Consider the following 16,830-nt stretch of genomic DNA (forward strand, 5'->3'; position numbering starts at 1 on the left):
CACCAGCATAGTGTCTGACAGATACTAAGTACTTCACAACTGCTTGCTGATTGATGACTTAGCACCATCTTCCACAAAGCATAAAACTAGGAGATTGCATGCTTTGCTAAAGGTACTTGCCACTATAATAGAAGAGACCTGGCACAAAGTTAAAACTCAAGAATTCCCTATAGATGGTGAGATCTTCTCTATGCTCTATTTTGCAAATGATGATGTGCTGATTGCATTAAGCCCCAGAAAACTGCAGAGTCTCCTGGAAAAGATTTATAATTATTAAAAAAAGTTTGTCTGGACCATCAGGACAAGAAATACCAAGTGGATGAAGAATATCCACTGTATAGATTTCAACAAGCATTTGTATATTGCTATAGAACAACCTATAGAGCTTGTCCATCAATCTGGAAGAAAACACAGACAGAAAATGAGTTGGGATCAGACTTAAAACAGGAAGAGGAAAGTTTTCTGGATTGCCTTCAGAAACCTGCCACGACCTTTAAATAGCCCCTAGCTTCCAATGGAAGCAAAGGCCCATCTTTTTAATACCAACATTCTACCACTGTTGCTATATGACAGCAAGACACAGGATACAAACTCCAAAAATAAGAGTAAAAGATAACATTGAGCAACTTCATGACAGAAAGAGAAAACAGGCTAGTCATATATTGAGAGCAAGTGATGGCAAATACATAGCCAGAGGATTCCACTGTCACTCTCCTAATATCAGAAGGTAAAGAAGACTTCTGGTAGGTTGGATGGACTCCCTGTGGCAAACCAATAGGAAGACATGAACAAAAGTCAAATAGGATGAACAGTTGTGCATAGCCTGTAATTTGCGTTGCTGGAAGGAAATCTTGAATCAGTAAGATCACAGATTTATTTGAGTATTCTATAAGACTAACTACATGTAGTATTCTCTAAGAGGCAGATATAGATGAGACTAAAAAACAACTAATCTGTGAGAATTCTAGCACTTGTCATAATTTCTGCCACTGTCTACACTTTTAGCCTTTTTCTTTATTCATTCAGCTATGCCCTAATAGGTCTTCAATTCAACACAATGTAATTTAACTTTTATTTCAACATTTATGGAAAAGTAATTTGTCTAAGTACTAAAATGTCATGCACTGTTACATACACAGAAATAGCTGAAAATCCTGAGATCACGGATTCATAAAATCTACTCACAATTCTAATGATGAATGATTTTAAACTTCTATTTACTCATGATATAAAAGTCAATGCATCGCTTCTAAATCAAAATCATAACTCTGGAACAAAAATTGTCCCTTCCCTGATATTCATGCTAACCTATTACTGTCATACTTCAATTTAAAAGCTTTGTTTGATTATGATACAAGGGTAGGAGTGCTAAACTTAAGGTTAGCGGACCTGGGCTTGATTCCTGGCTCCAACACTTAATAACTGTGTGACCAGGGATAAGTCACTTAACTTGCCTTCACTTCAGTTTTATCAACGATAAAATGAGGGTGATGCTTTTTGGTACTTACCACTCTCATACAAGATTGCTGTGAGGAAAATATTTTGTTCGCCTCAAAGCACCTTTTAAATATTTTTTTCAAATTACATGTATAAATTTTTAACATTCGTTTTTTAAAAACTGTGAGTTTTTTAATTCTCTCCCTCCCCGCCCCTTTCCTTGAGAAGGCAATTTGATTTAGGTTTATATATATATATATGCAATCATGTAAAACATACTTCCATATTAGTCATACTGTAAAACAGAGGGAAAAAAAAAACAAGAAAAAAATTTTTAAAGTATGCTTTGATCTGCCTTCAGACTCCATCAGTTCTTTCTCTGGAGGCAGATAGCAGTTTTCATCATGTGTCCTGCAGAATTGTCTTAGATCACTGTATTACTGAGAATAGCTAAGTCACAGTTGACCATCATCCAATATTGCTGTTACTGTGTACAATGCTTTCCTGGTTCTGCTCACTTCACTTTTCATCAGTTCACTTAAGTCTTTCCAGGTGTTTCTGAAAACATCTTGCTCTTTATTTCTTACAGCACAACAGTATTCCATCACAATTATATGCCATATTGTTCAGCCATTCCTCAGCTGACGGGCATCCCTTCTTTGCCATTACAAAAAGAGCTGCTATAAATATTTCTATACATATAGGTCCATTTCCTTTTTTTCCCCTCTCTTTGGAATACAGATGTAGTAATGGTATTGCTGGGTCAAAGGGTATGCACAGTTCTATATCCTTTTGGGCATTGTTCCAAATTGCTCTCCATAATGGTTGGATCAGTCTTAAAGTACCTTAGAATTATGAGTTATTCATATCTGAGGCTCAATTATTTTATTTTATGGCTAAGAATTCCTTCCAACAATATAAAATGGAACCTATGTAAAATTGATACCTCACTTTATTTTGTATTATTTTAATAAGGCTTAGTCAATTTATTATGGCTCTTTTTATCTTATCACGTATTAATGATCAATCCACTATACTGGCTACTTCATTATGTGCCTAAGCCTATAACTTCAGTTGCCCTTCGTGAAATTTGAAAACTGATATTCCATGATTAATTATTGATTGAGAATTGTATCTAACAGTACATCTAATTAGAATCAATTATTTGTGAATCAAATTCAGACTTAACTGTATTGGCCCTATTATTAGTAAAATTTGTAAGAATTTAATTTCCCCATTCCTATGGGCTAACATCCAACCACAAAAATTCTAATCTGTGAGCTTTTGCTGACGGTGGGGATAGATGAATCAATCTGGTAATAGAATATTTACCCACCATGGGACGTTCCAGAGGATGTTAGTCATAAGATAGCATCACCAACCAATCAGGAGTGAAATATGTCTGTACAGTCACTGTAAATGCTATAAAAGAGCTGCTCTGTCAGATGTATCCTTGACTACTGAGGGGTCTTGGATCCAATTTTCTAGTATTAGCTAGTCATACTAATAAACTAATCATGCTCAGAACTTTGTGCCTCTGTTTCTCTGCCTCTGTTTCTCTTTATCAGAGATTTGTACTGCAATACCTACAGATGCCTTCTTTGTCCTATGTGGCTTTTGTCCGTGTTCTCTCACAAATTTTCCGTAAGGATCCATAAAATGTTTTGGAAGGCCTCCTCTAGATCTGTTGACTTCATATTGACACCAATGACTCATGAAAGCTATTTATCAATTATCTCTCACTCTTGGTACATAGCTTCCCTTCGTTTTTTAGTAATCCATCTTTCTGATGACCTCTGATGATGTTCTTGATTCTTGATCCTGTGAAACTCCTTAATAGCACATCAAAATGTGTAAATAGTACATCAAAAGTTTTATTCCAAAGGTTTTAAAGATGGTTAGTTAAATCATATTTAAATGCATGCTATTAACATATAAATACTAACTCCAAGAAAAAAGAAAAAGAAAAATTTTGGCTTGAAGTAGAATTGTTTGTAACTGTGTCAAAACTAGTCAATATTTTTGAGACCTTTTTCCTAAGGAAGCTCTTCTTAATGTATAATGGTAACTAGAGTCTTATAAGAAAGTAAATAAAATATTTGAATCTTTAGAAAAAAGTAATCATGCAAACATTAAACTTTACAGAGTAAATGTTCATCTACTTAAATTTTCTCACTTTAAAATGAGGAAACTAGGGCCAGGAAAGTCTAAATGACTTACTTCACTTAGCATAGTACCTGGCATAGTAGGTACTTAATAAAAGCTTGTTAACTGATTTGCCATTATTCAGACAGTAAGTGGCAGAGCTGGGATTATCATTTTCTGTCTTAGATAATTGCCCCTTTCCTTTGTCAACCAGACTCCATGATACACAAGGGTAAGGGTAGCAACCTATTCATCCTTGAATCCTTGTTCTATAAATATTTGTTAAATCAAAATTACATTTTTATTACTTTTTTTTTTTTGGCAAGGCATTTGGGGTCAACTGACTTGCCCAGGGTCACACAACTGGTAAGTGTGAAGTGCCTGATATGAGACCGAATTTGAACTCAGGTCCTCCTGACTCCAGGGCCAGTGCTCTATCTACTGCGCCACCTAGCTGCTCCTTGATTACTTTTTAGAGGGAAGAAATGCATCTTTTAAAGTGATTTTATATATTATCATTGCTTCAGCATTTAAAATCCCCCTTTCCATGCTCATTTCACATTACTCCCCTTCTAGTAACCTGCATTAAATCAGAATGATTGAGGAGGAAAATGGTCTTCTGATTTCACTAGCTGGGAAAATCTAATAATTTACCAAAAGAAGAAAATATATAATTCAATTCAATGAATTTATTAAATACTTACTACAGATAAGACACTGTGCTGGGGAAACATCTGTAAATTTTGAAACATATTATTCTAAATATAACTAATATGCATATAGTACTATAAGATTTAGAGTACTTATAGATATTATCTCATTTGAGCAACACAACAATCCTGTGAGATAAGTAAGGACTGTCTTACTTTTCTATTTATATCACAGTGCTTTGTATATAGCAAATGCTTAATAATGCTTTATTCATTCACCTAAAACAGAAAAACTGAGAAATATCCTTTTTTTAATCTTGGAGAATTCTACTGCAGAAAAGGAATATATCTATGTTCTCCCTTAAGATATAGTATGCATGGTACAGTAGAAAGAACTAGAAAATCAAGATAACCAGGTTCTAATTCTGACTGCTATTGACTAGATGCATAATGTTGGGTAAGTCCATCACACGTTAGCTTCCTCATATGGAATATGAAGGGATTTGACTATATAATCATTCTAAGTTCCTACTCAGGTCTAAAATATCTGACAATTCTAAGTTCATATTTTAGTTTTTATCTCTCTCAGGGACCTTCTCCTAGACCATGCAAATGTCTGACAGATCATCCTCAAATCCTACCTTCCATTGGTTGCAATTCTAAAAAAGACTTAAAAAGTAGTAAGTTTCTCTTTTCTTCATTTGAAAAACGAAGAGGTTGAAATAAATAACCTCTACTCAAGGGTGTGCTCGAGCCAGCTGTAATTGACTTTAGAGAGACAATTGTTAAATTTTCAGTATGAACATTTAAATGGGCAAATGCTATGAATCAGCCTTGATATATTAATGAAGAAAGTGTTAAACTTAAAAGTGTGCCTTGGCACCTTTTTTTTAGGGGGAAGGAGGAGCTGGTTGTTAGACATTTGTCAGCACATTCCTGCCTCTAACGTTTCTTTTAGCTTTAAGATTGTCTTACAGAGAAATAAAATGATTAGCTATTATGAAAAAAAAAAACTCAGTGTAAAACTAAAATGCTATATTAGGGAATCAGGCTGAATAAAAAGCTAGAGAAATGAAGAAAAAATTAAGTTTACTGTCAAAAGGAATTAACATTCTACTTTATATATGAGAAATGTAAGATATATTTTATATAGACAAAGATTGGAAAAATAAATTATAAAAAGAGAAAGTTTAGCACAACACTGATTATGAAGCCTTCAGTTTTTATTTATTTGCTTATTAACAAGATACATAATTCTTTAATTTTGTGATGAAAATCAGCATAAAAAGAGAAAAGTCCTAAAAATTAAACTGCAAGTGGAAGTAAAAACCAGCACACAATATACAGTAAATGGGGTCAATACTAGTGAACTGTACACACCTAAAAGCATCTAAAAGGGGGTCATCAAATGTGAAAGGAAAAATGAGAGAGTTAAAAGCTTTTTTTTTCCATTTTCCCCTTAAAGCAATTCCTACATATAATTGCAGGAATCTCTTTAACCAATAAAACAAATACTAAATTAATGACTCTTCTATATTCTTAAAGAAGGCAATTTTTAAACTCCAATAAAAAAAAAGCAAAATTGACGTTACAATTTCAACTCCAATGTGCACATATGTTCTAAAAAGAAAAAACAGAAAGAATATGATCCTAAAAAGTTAAACAAAACAAATTAAAAAGGTTTTACAGACTTCTATTGAAAGTATTGAGACTAGGGACTGCAGAACCATCTGCACTGGTACGAGTTTCCTCAACTGTGATTTCATTAGTATAAGAAATTCCCGGATGAGGAAACCTCTACCAATGCAGTTCAGTATTTTCTCTGCCATTTAGTCTTGAAAAAATTATAGGACTGATAGGTTAAGTAACTTGCCTAGGGTCACACAGGTCAATATGTGTCAGAAGCAGGACTTCAACCCAGGTCTTCCTAGTGCTCTGTCCACTATACCACCCTGCCTTCTCCTGAAAGTGCAAAGAATGAAAATTAGGCTCTATCTAAAAGAAGCCAAACTATAGATAAGAAAGCTGAAACAACAATCCAGAGAATAGAAACTATAGGTATTTACTGCCAACAGTTATATCAATATTCTGGCACTGCTAAGTGTAGGCAGGACTGATAAGAGTTTAATAGGCTGCATGTTTGGAGTTTTTGGTTTTGTTTTTTTTTTCATTTGAAATAATGCCAGTGCACAAGAAATTAGGTGCTACCTAAATGTAGCACAAAGTTCCAATCCAACAGGTACTTACTAACAGTATTTCATGTTTGTAATGCACTGTGCTAGGCACAGGAAACACAAAGACAAAACCAAAAATAGTCTACCCTCAAGGAGCTTACATTCTACTGGAGTGGTACAACTGTGTGTATATGAAAACAGAGACATGCCTCATGAAGCTGTGTGGAGGATGGATTGGAAAGTCAACACTGGAATCCTGGAAAGTAGTTAGGAGGCACTGTAAAAGTCTCAGCAAGAGGTGTTGAAAGGCTAAACTAGAGTAGTGACCATTTACTGGAAGAGAAGAAAATGATAAAAGATATACTATATGGAGGTAGATTCAACCAGATTCAACTTGAACAATTAATTAGAGGATGAGGGAGAATGAAAGAATTGAGGACGATAACAAGGGAAAAAACCTGGGCAAATGGAAAGATGATATTGCCCTCACTAAATAAAGGGAAGTTAAGGCAAAGGTATAAGCTTGAGGGAATGGGGAGGAGGGGCAGAGACAGGGGTGGTCAACAGTATCAAATGCTGAAGAGATCAAGAAGGATAAGGGCCATGACGTCATCATATTTAACAACTAAAACATCATTCATAACTTTAGAAACAGCAGTTTCAAGTAAGTGGTAAAATGTATAGTTAACATGCAAAAGATTAAAAAGAAATGAAGGTAACAAATATTGGCAACTTTTTCTAGGAATTAGGTTTACAAAAAACAAGTTTTTACAAACCTAATATTTTAAACACTCTAGGAGAGCTTGCTATTGAGATAAAATCCCCTAATTTATTTTTTAAAAATCACTTTCCAATTTATTTGCTTATAAAAGTAATTTTAATAATACTAACTTTTCAAATACACCTGTTATCAGGATTTCAAGGCAATAAACTATATTCCTGTAATTTGTCCATTAATTTGGAATAAAAAAGCTAAACAACTAGAACAAATATCTAACTGCAAGTTTTTGTTTTTTTCTTTGCTGAGTTTAAAAATCATACATGGAGGCAGCTATTATTTAAAAAAAAAAGTCCTTGCCTCAGATTGAGGAGAATTGGATTATAAGCTCAGAACAGTCACTAATGAACTATGTAACCTTGATCTTTAAGGTCACTTCAAATTCTAAAATTCTATTATTCTAAAATTAAACCAAGACAGAAATAATATTACTTACTAAGATAGGGTTATCATGAGGATAAAAATCAGGATAGAAAGGTCTTTGAAATATTAAGAGAGTATACAAATGAGGCATTATTATTAAATGCAATTCTGTTCCTTTAGACAGAAACACTTCTTCATAAAGAAAATGCAATAGTTATTTTTAACATGATCTCATATTTTCAACTAAAAAGTAACAAAATACAAAAAACATTAAAATAAATTTCACTTTCTCACTTAATACTTAGATGAACAATGGAAACACAGCATCATGGATAGTGTGCCAGCCTCAGGAAGACCTGGATTCCAGTTCTACCTCCAACACATAATGGTTACATGAGGTTTCAGCAGGTTTTGGCCTTCACTGGTAGAAGGAGTTTCCTCACTGGGAGTTCCCCCTACCAGTGAAATCACAAATTAATTTTGTTGTAAGCTCTTCCAAAGAAGCTTGAATGAGCTTGATATTTGGATGAGAGACCTCTAGTTGTACAGTCCACAAAGCAGCATTTTGTTATACCGTGTCAAATGCTTTTTTATAAATCAACAAACAAGAAGCACAATAGAACCTTAAATCCATTACATCTTTCAGGCAATTGTGAGATGGTAAAGATGTGGTGCCTGGTTGAACACTGTTTGCCAAAACCTGCTTGTTCTCTACTAATACTCAAGTGGAGGGTGCCCTCCATTCTCATATAGATGACATTTTTTGTCTAGATAGGAAAGTAGACATATAGCTCTATAGTTGATGTTTTCTCAGCCTCCTTTTTTTGGTATCGATAAGAGCTGAGAGTTTTCCCATGCCTTTGGTTTCTTCTCTGCCTTTAGATACTCTGTCAATCAGTCCCTCAATGCCTTGCCTCCACAAAGATCTCTCTATCTGATCCAATTCAGCTGCTTTTCCTCTCTTTGGTGCCATTTTTGCTTTGAGACACTGTTATACTCTATAGGGTCCAAGTGTGGTGATTTCACTATTTTTGATATTTGTTATAAATCTTTTGCATTTTTCTTCCCTTTGTAGTAATCTCTCCATTTTCATCACTGAATGCCCTTTGTATGATTTTGCTTAGCAAAATATCTTGCAAAGCATTTTGTAGACTTTTTATCTTCTGCTTCCTTCCAGTTTACAAGATTATATTATTCATAATCATCCATTATCATTTGTTGTAAGATTATACTGACAGGTTTACAATCTAACCAAGTATTGTCTTTGGTAACCATGTCTCTCCATCTGGTAAGCTGAATGTTTACTGATAAGGTGCTTTCTAGGCTCTTTTGGTCTCCCTGTTATAACAAATAATTTATACTGTTTTAACTTTAGATAAATTATTATGTCAATTCAGTTGTCCATTTCCAATTTTTATTTTCAATATCTTATTTAAATAATCCAGGGTTAAATCTTAACTGTATGTCATATTTTTCCCAATATGATTCTTTATTCTTCTTTATTACAAATTCCAATCCTAGCTCTGATGAGTTGATGTGATGAATTCCATGTCCATAATAAGACTTTTCTTGTGTGTTGAAATAAGGTCAATTTCATTCTTTACATGTCATTTGGTGCTAATCACGCATAGCACCTACCAATTCTTTTTTCAAAGTATTCATGATATAGAGGTCTCAAGCTTCTGGATAATATACAAGTCTTTAGTCTCTCTCATTTCTTTCTCTTGAACCATATTTTTCCATACATTTCTCCCCATCCTCACTTTTCCCCACCTTTATACTGAAGTCACCAAATTATTGGAACACATGTTGACTTGATTTTGAGAGCCTTATCAAATTCTTCATAGAATTTCTCTACCACTTTGTCCTTGGCAACCAATATTGGTGCATAAACTGCAATTATTTTCATAGTGTTAGTACTACTATGTTAAATTTAATGTATACTTTTAAAAACAAACTTTAAGGTCACAGAGATTCCTGGCTCATATATCATCTTCTGTTTCTTGTACTTCTTTTTATATGGAAATGTCCAGGTTTATTAACATTTGTCAAGTTTATAATAAAAAGTAAAATTTTGGGAAAAAAAGCAAAGTATTAAAACAAAGTCTTTAGAGATCATTTAGTTCAACTCTTTATTTCACACTTGAGAAAACAGAGGCTCAGGAGTAGAATAACATGCCTATAGTCAAACAACGAGTTTGCAGCAGAATTTGCACTGGGTTCCTGGTTTTCTGACTCCTAGTTTAATGCTTCTCCCACCATGTCATGTTGCTTCTACTTACTTGGTTAAGCATTACCTGACGACCTCATATTTTCTGTTATGAGACTATATTACCTAAAATACTTTACAATCCGTAATGAGTGCTCTAATCCCAAAGATTTATAGCAAAATTCTAAGTAAAAGGATGTACTTGGGTAAAAATAATAAGCAAGCAAAACAAATGGTAGGTAGACATTTCACTGAATCACATTCTTCCCTGGTTGTTAATAGAACATAGGCTTCAGAAAAAGACAGTGCTTCATTTCATCCTTTCCATATCTCCAGAACCATAAACTTACAGACCACTCACTCTGCTTCAGGTTTACATCAAAGTGGCCTACCACATGGTCACCTTTGCCTTTCAACAACTAAGACTTAATAATTTCTTCAGATTTCTCCTGGGAGACAAATGCTCAAAATCCTATGTTGCTGAGTTGCTGTCATCTAAACACATAACATACACATGCACGATGCCAATAAGTATAGTAAGTAGGATGCAGTATGATTTTAGGGTGATTAAAGATTAAAAACACAAAAATAAATACTCCGGATTAAAAATATCTCACTTTCACTCTGCCTGAAATTTTCAGCATCAATAACCCTGAGCAGAAAACCTTGAACATAGGTTACCAATAGCCTATTCTTAGTTTTCCTTTCCTTTAGTCTCTCATAACAGGACATTATTAATTTTTCTTTTCTCCCTTGATTTCCCTGACATCACACTATTCTGGCTTTCTGCTCAGAAGCTACCTCTCTCCTTCTCTTGCACATCTTCCTCCATCTACTCCTTAAGTATAAACATTTACCATGGCTCAGTTCTCTGTAGCAAAATGAAGTCTGGACTGGATGGTCTCTAAGGTACTCTCAATATTTAAATGAATCTTTGATCTCATTGATTTGGGAGATTCCTGAAAACAATGTAGAATGTAACCCATCGATTCATACCAATGGCTTTGTGAGGCAAATTATGTAACTCTCATCCATGTCCTCTCAAAATTTCACTACAGGAGATCCTCTAATGTGCTGGGGGCTTTCTTAGATTTTTTTCCTGATATCACAAGGGTATTGTATAGACACTCCAGTCATCCACATGTTATTCCTTGTTCTCACCCACATGATAAAAGTATCTTCTCTTCCTGTCATATAGTGAATGACCTTCAAATTTACTGCCTTCTTATCTTACATTCTATCTCCAGCCTTGATCTCTTTCCTTAATTCTACAATTGCATACTTCCAATTGCCTGCTATATTTTTTCCATTGGACGTCTTACTATCACTTTAAACTCAACTTCTCTAAAGTTGAACTAAATCTTTCTCCAACTGGCCTTAACTTCCTTAATCCTGTCAAAAAGTATTCTTATTCATTCAAATACTTACTAAGTACAACACTATAAATAAGGTGCCGTGCTAAGGGCTATGGCTCCCAGAGTCAAAACCTTAGTTTCAACCACTGATACCTCTTCTTCATCTTATATTCTTCCTTTGCAATTATATCTCAGATCTTTCCATTTTTTTCATTCCCATTGCCAACATCCTGATCTGACCCCCTCATTACCTAAATAACTGTCTCCATATCTCCATATCACTCCTCCTTGCAATCTTGCCTGGTACCTAACAACAGCATAAGATCAGTCTTCTTAAAACATATTTTTTATCATGTTCCCTTGCTACAAAGCTTTCAATTATTTCCCATGGCTTACAGGATAAAGTTCCAATTACTAAGCCTGGAATCCAAGGTCCTCTACAATTTAGTCTTAACCTGTCTTCACTGTTCTTCCTGATTTGGAAGAGGCACTTCGGGGTCAATTAGTAGAACAATTTGACTGAAATGGAGAACTTGTATAGAGAAGTAGCAGAAGATAAGGTTGTGATGGTTGGTTCACGTGAACTGTCACATCATAAAGGCACAAGCCTGGGTGGCTGAAAGAAGCAATAATCATGGAGGACAATACCAATAACTTGTATTTATATAGTACTTTTGCTTTTATATATATTAATCAATTTGAATAGGGCTTCTAAGTTCTAAAAATAAACTTTACTATTCTACTCAATTACACAATCACTCAGGGATTCTGGTATAGTGGATAGAAAGTTAATCTCAGAGTCAAGAAAACCTGCGTCCAAATTTCACCTTTGACACATATTGGCTGTGTGACCTTGGACAAGTCACAACCTCTCTGTGTCCCAGGCAATTCACTAAGACATTAAGTTGCAGAGCAAGTAGAGGGGGTTTCTATATGAGGAATTCCTTACACCAAAGAGATCACATTCCAATTTAAAAAATGTATTTATTAAAACTCCTCAAAAAGTTGAAAGCCTAAAAGTCTCTTTCCCAGAGAAAAAGAAATATGCAGCGGCACATCATCTTATATTATTCAGTGGATCTCTCTTACATCCCCCAGTATGCACATCCCACCCTTCAACACCACCAGAGGGGAACACAACTAAAATAAGTTATATAGAGAATCAGGCAATATATAATCTGACCCCTTCTCCCCAAACTGTGCATATCACTATAACAAGGAATCACACTACCTACCGCCCTGCAAAAAGATATTTTGTTCTACTATAAAGACAAATACATAAACTAAAGAAAAAGCTGAACACACTCTTCCAATGTTAAGTAGGCCTACAAACTGAAGATCTGTGATATGACTTCACAAAAGTATATGTACAACCAAGTTTAAATTTTAGAGGGGTGGAACTGGAAGAAAAGGGAATTATTCAAACCACAAAATCCGCAGGGTGTCACATCAGAAAACTTACTGGCTGCCCAACCAACTTGTCTATCTAAAACAGTTATGAAACCAAAAGTAATCCTCATGAATAGCTCTTCTCTCCGCCCCACTTCCAACCTCCTTTTTCCACATTCTACCTCTCCAACAAAACTTACCCTCCCCACTTGCGGTTCTTGTCTCAGTCAGAAAATAAATGAAGTCTATCAACCTGACAGTTTAATAACCACCTAGCATGTGTAAGAAAAAGAACAGAAGGGTAAATCTACCCCGGTTTTAAAAAAAAGGTGGGGGCATTAAAAAAAAACATCAGAAAGCCTTCTAACATTTCTAACATGGTACTAGAAAACTCAACGACGGCAAGATGAACATATTTGCAAATATCTATCTTTCCTTTCTTGAAAACATTCCGCTCGGCCAGATAAAACCTGAAACTTTATAAAGTCTCAGAGCTTGGGAGGGAAAGATAGGAGAAAACATTCACTTTTTTCTCTAAGCCTACAACACTTGTAAACACCAGCAGCAAATGTTTCAAAGGGGCTTCAAAGGCTATAATAAAGGGCTAACCAAAATAATTTAAGGCCAAGAGAAAAAGTACAACGCTCCGCTGGAGAGGAAGCAACTGTTGTTTCTATTATCTTCCCACACAATTATTATGGTTACATTTTTAACATCTGCTGTTAATTCAAAAAAGACACACTGCTAAGTTCATACATACCGTCTGGTGCAAGAGAGAGAAGGGCCTCCTCTGCCCAAAAGCAACAGGTCACATCTCTTTCTCTCTACTTCTGAAACTTAAACAAAGAAGCAACAGTTACTACAGATGAACACTGGAGAGGATGACTGACAATTTCTCAACTGTTTCCATATTTTAAAACAGTATCTGCTCTCACCCCACCCCCAAAAAAGAAAGAAAAGAAAAAAAGCAAGCATGGGAGTGAGAAGCCGAATGCAAATATAATGCAAATAAGTAAAAGAAAGGAAATAAAAGAGTGCCCTAAGTTTTCACCTAGATAATGAGGATTTTTCTCCAGGGTCAGAAGTTAACAGTTCTCACAAAGAGAGGAAGGTGGGGATCAGAAGAAGAGGGTAACAAAAACTCTTCCCCTACTCAGTCACTGGGCAATCAGCCCCAGAATAAAGTCATTAAGACCTCAAGAGGATTGGGAGTTGGGGGGGGGACAAACAGGGGTGTGCGGTTCCGCGGAAGGAGGCCGCTTACTCACCCGCTGGCTCCAGTTGGCTGCCCGTTTCCGTGTGTCCGCCTGTCACTCGGTCCCCAGCCTCGAAAAAGAGAGGAAGGAGAAGGACCTAGGGGAGAGGAGCTGAGGGAGGGAAGGGGAGAGGAGCTGAGGGAGGGAAGGGGAGAGGAGGGGAGGGGCGGACCGACCCCTCCCCCCCGAGGGCTTGGCAGAAGGGGGGTCCTGGGGCTGGGACAGCTGTGGCGGGGTTCGCCTCTGATTCTCTCAGCTGGCCCCGGTCACATCCCCGGAGTTGCGGGGGCAAGAAAGCACAGGTTCCGCACCGCTCCAGAGACAACAGCTGCAGCCAGCGCCGTCCACCCCGCCTCCCCCGGGCCTGTTCCCAGCTTGGGTCTCCGTTCCCAGGCTGGCAGAACCCAGCGACTGAGCGGAGGAGGCCGGGGCGGAGGGGAGGGGGGAAGGGAGGAGACACAGGCGCGCCTTCCGAGCCTGGCGCCGACGGGCCCACGGCGGCCAGGCGCCGTTTGCCGCGGCCGCTCCCCGTCGGCTCCTCGCTCCTCCTCAGCGCCGGCCGCGTCCTTCTTTTGAGCTCCCTCTCAGGCGAGCGCAGCAGGAAGAAGGGAGCCTATCGCCGTCATCACTCCCCCCTCTTCGGTCTCTTCCTCTTCCCCTTCCTCGTCCTCGTCGTCCTCGTCCTCGTCCTCGTCCTCGTCCTCCTCTCCCCCTAGCTTCTCCAGCGCCGCGCTAAGAACTCAGACCCCGCTTCGAGAAGCGAGGAGCGAGAGAGAAGCGAAACAGACAGACAGAGAGAAGGGGGAGTGCGCGCGCGCGCCTCCCCCGCCCTCCTCGGCCGGGCTCGCTCCCGCACGAGTCCGCGCGTGCGCGTCACGGGACAGCGAATTGGCGAGCTCGCCTGCGCCCCAGGATCCGGCCCCGCGCTAGCTGGGGTGGCTGCTAGAGGCTGCAGGGGGTTGGGGAGGAGGAGGGGAAGGGAGGGCTGCGGGAAGAGGGGGAGGGGGAAGAGCTGGGGGAAAAGAAGGAAGTGGGGGGGGGGCGCGTCAGAGACAGACAGACTGACCGACCGACCGACCGAGAGAGACCGAGAAATGCAAGCAGGGATTCCCAGGCCCGCACCCTAGGAAAGAGAAGTAGCAAGGGCAGCTCGCTCTGGCCTCAGAAGCTGAAGGGGTGGGGGGTGGGGGTAGGGTGGGGGTGGAGGAGAGGAAGGGCTAGAAGGAAGCGCAGTTTCTAACCACCCCCAGTTGGCAGCAGAACTCTAGGGGAGGAGGGGGAAGGAGGAAATTGGGCCTAGATTAGGGGTATGTTGTGGCAGGCATTCATTTGCGCCCCTCTAGTTGGGTTTCTACCCTCGCCCCGCGACATAGAGGAAGAGCAAGGCGTCGAGCAGGCTGGGGAGGCGTGGGGCGTCACCTGGCACAGGAGGAGATCCAGCTGCGACTACAGGGAGAGACTTCCTCCCTTTTCCCTCCCACTTGTTTCTTCTGGTCCTGCTGTTTTCACTTCCATATTGTGCCAGCAGCCCCCACCCTTGCGCTTCCCCACCCCAGGCGTCTTGGCATTGAGAAAAGCAGAGGGCACCTCATATTTTCCTGCCAGGCTGCAGGGAGAGCTCTTCACGTCGTTTAGCCACCTTCAGGCTTGCCCCAGGAGGTGGGCGTTGGTAGGGGCAGGGAGAAGGAGAGACAGTGAAAGTCTGGAAAATTGGCTGGAAAATAATGAAGGTAGATTCTGCCCTCCCCAGTGATGAGGCGTTGTTCATTGCACAATAGCAAGTCTGATAATACAGCTTCCTATCCGACAACGAAATAGGCTCCTCTTGTAGAAGCAGGGTAAGTCAACCAGAATTTATTAAGCACTTACTAAACTCTAGGGATGCACACTGATGCAGCAAGCTGGGATGCAAGTTAGGTTTCCACTGCAATTAATGCTTGTTTTGTCAAACAAATAAGTTAAATTTAGATTTGAATCCCAGCTCTGTTACATGCCACTGTCAACCTCTGAGTCAGTTTCCCTATCTTAGAGATTTAATATAGTTTAATGTAATGATGGGCAGCTAGGTGGCGCGGTGGAGTCAGAGCTAGGAACCTAGGTCAGAAGGAGAACCTGAGTTCAAATCCATTATCAAACAAGCTGTCTGACCATGGGCAAGTCACTTAACCTTTCTGAGTCTCAATTCCATCTTCAGTAAAATGTGGTGATAATAGCACCTACTTCACAGTTGCTGTGAAGATCAAATAAGATGTAAAGTGCTTTGTAAACTTTAAAGTATGATGTAACTACTAGATTATTATTAATATAGTAATATTAATCTCTGATATCTTTTCTCATTCTAAATCCTATGACTTTCTTCTAGACAACCCTTAAACTGAAGTAACTAAAGATCTCTTAATTACCAAACCTAGTGGCATTTTTTAGTCCTCATAATTCTGCTTCATTTCATACTACTGATAGAGCTCTCTTTACTATATTTTTGTGACACTACTGACTCTTGATTCTCCTCCTACTTTTCTGAACTTTCCTTCTCAGGTTCCTCTGTTGGATCATCATCTACACCCTGGTCACTAATCCTGAGGGTTTCTTTTCACTACCTTTCCCTCTCCCATCCCAACCCGGTCTCTGTTCTTGGCCCTCATATACATACTCTCTCAAGAGTGTATACATACACATACACAAACACTCTTAGTGAGTATACATTCTCAAGAATCCTATTAGCTCCTATGGATACATGTGCATGTAGATCTAGTCTATATTGAGATAAGGTCCCACATTATCAACTGCCACTGGATGTCCTCTGTGCATCTCAAATTCAACATATCTTTCCCCAAAAACCTACCCATCTTCCTAACTACCATATTTATGTCAAAGGCACCATGATACTTCCAGTAACCCAGGTTCCCAACTTCAGAATCTTCTCTGACTGCTCTTCATCACACTTCATATACAATCCATTGCCAAGTCTTAACAATTCTACCTCCATGACATCTCTAGCATCCATCCCCTTCTTTCTACTCATATGGCCACCACCCTAGTTTAGGTCCTTATCACTTCTCACCTAGCCTATTTTA

The 16,830-nt window shown here is 38.5% G+C and overlaps 1 protein-coding gene across 2 annotated transcripts in view; it reads right to left on the reverse strand.

The window, feature by feature from the left end:
* The window catches only part of JAK2 (Janus kinase 2), a 129,685-nt gene extending 115,496 nt beyond the window's left edge, over positions 1 to 14,189 (reverse strand). The window contains exons 1-2 of one of the 2 annotated variants that reach the window (XM_027862678.1): positions 13,769 to 14,189; positions 13,261 to 13,330 (exon numbers count right to left, since the gene is read on the reverse strand). The gene's annotated coding sequence lies outside the window, so the exon portion shown is untranslated. Of the gene's footprint in view, positions 1 to 13,260; positions 13,337 to 13,768 lie in introns of both variants that reach the window. The other variant, XM_027862676.1, reaches the window with a different exon arrangement.
* Positions 14,190 to 16,830: the final 2,641 nt, after the last annotated feature.

The sequence above is a fragment of the Vombatus ursinus genome, unplaced genomic scaffold, assembly GCF_900497805.2.
Source record: "Vombatus ursinus unplaced genomic scaffold, bare-nosed wombat genome assembly UNPS02014770.1, whole genome shotgun sequence".
Classification (NCBI taxonomy): domain Eukaryota; kingdom Metazoa; phylum Chordata; class Mammalia; order Diprotodontia; family Vombatidae; genus Vombatus; species Vombatus ursinus.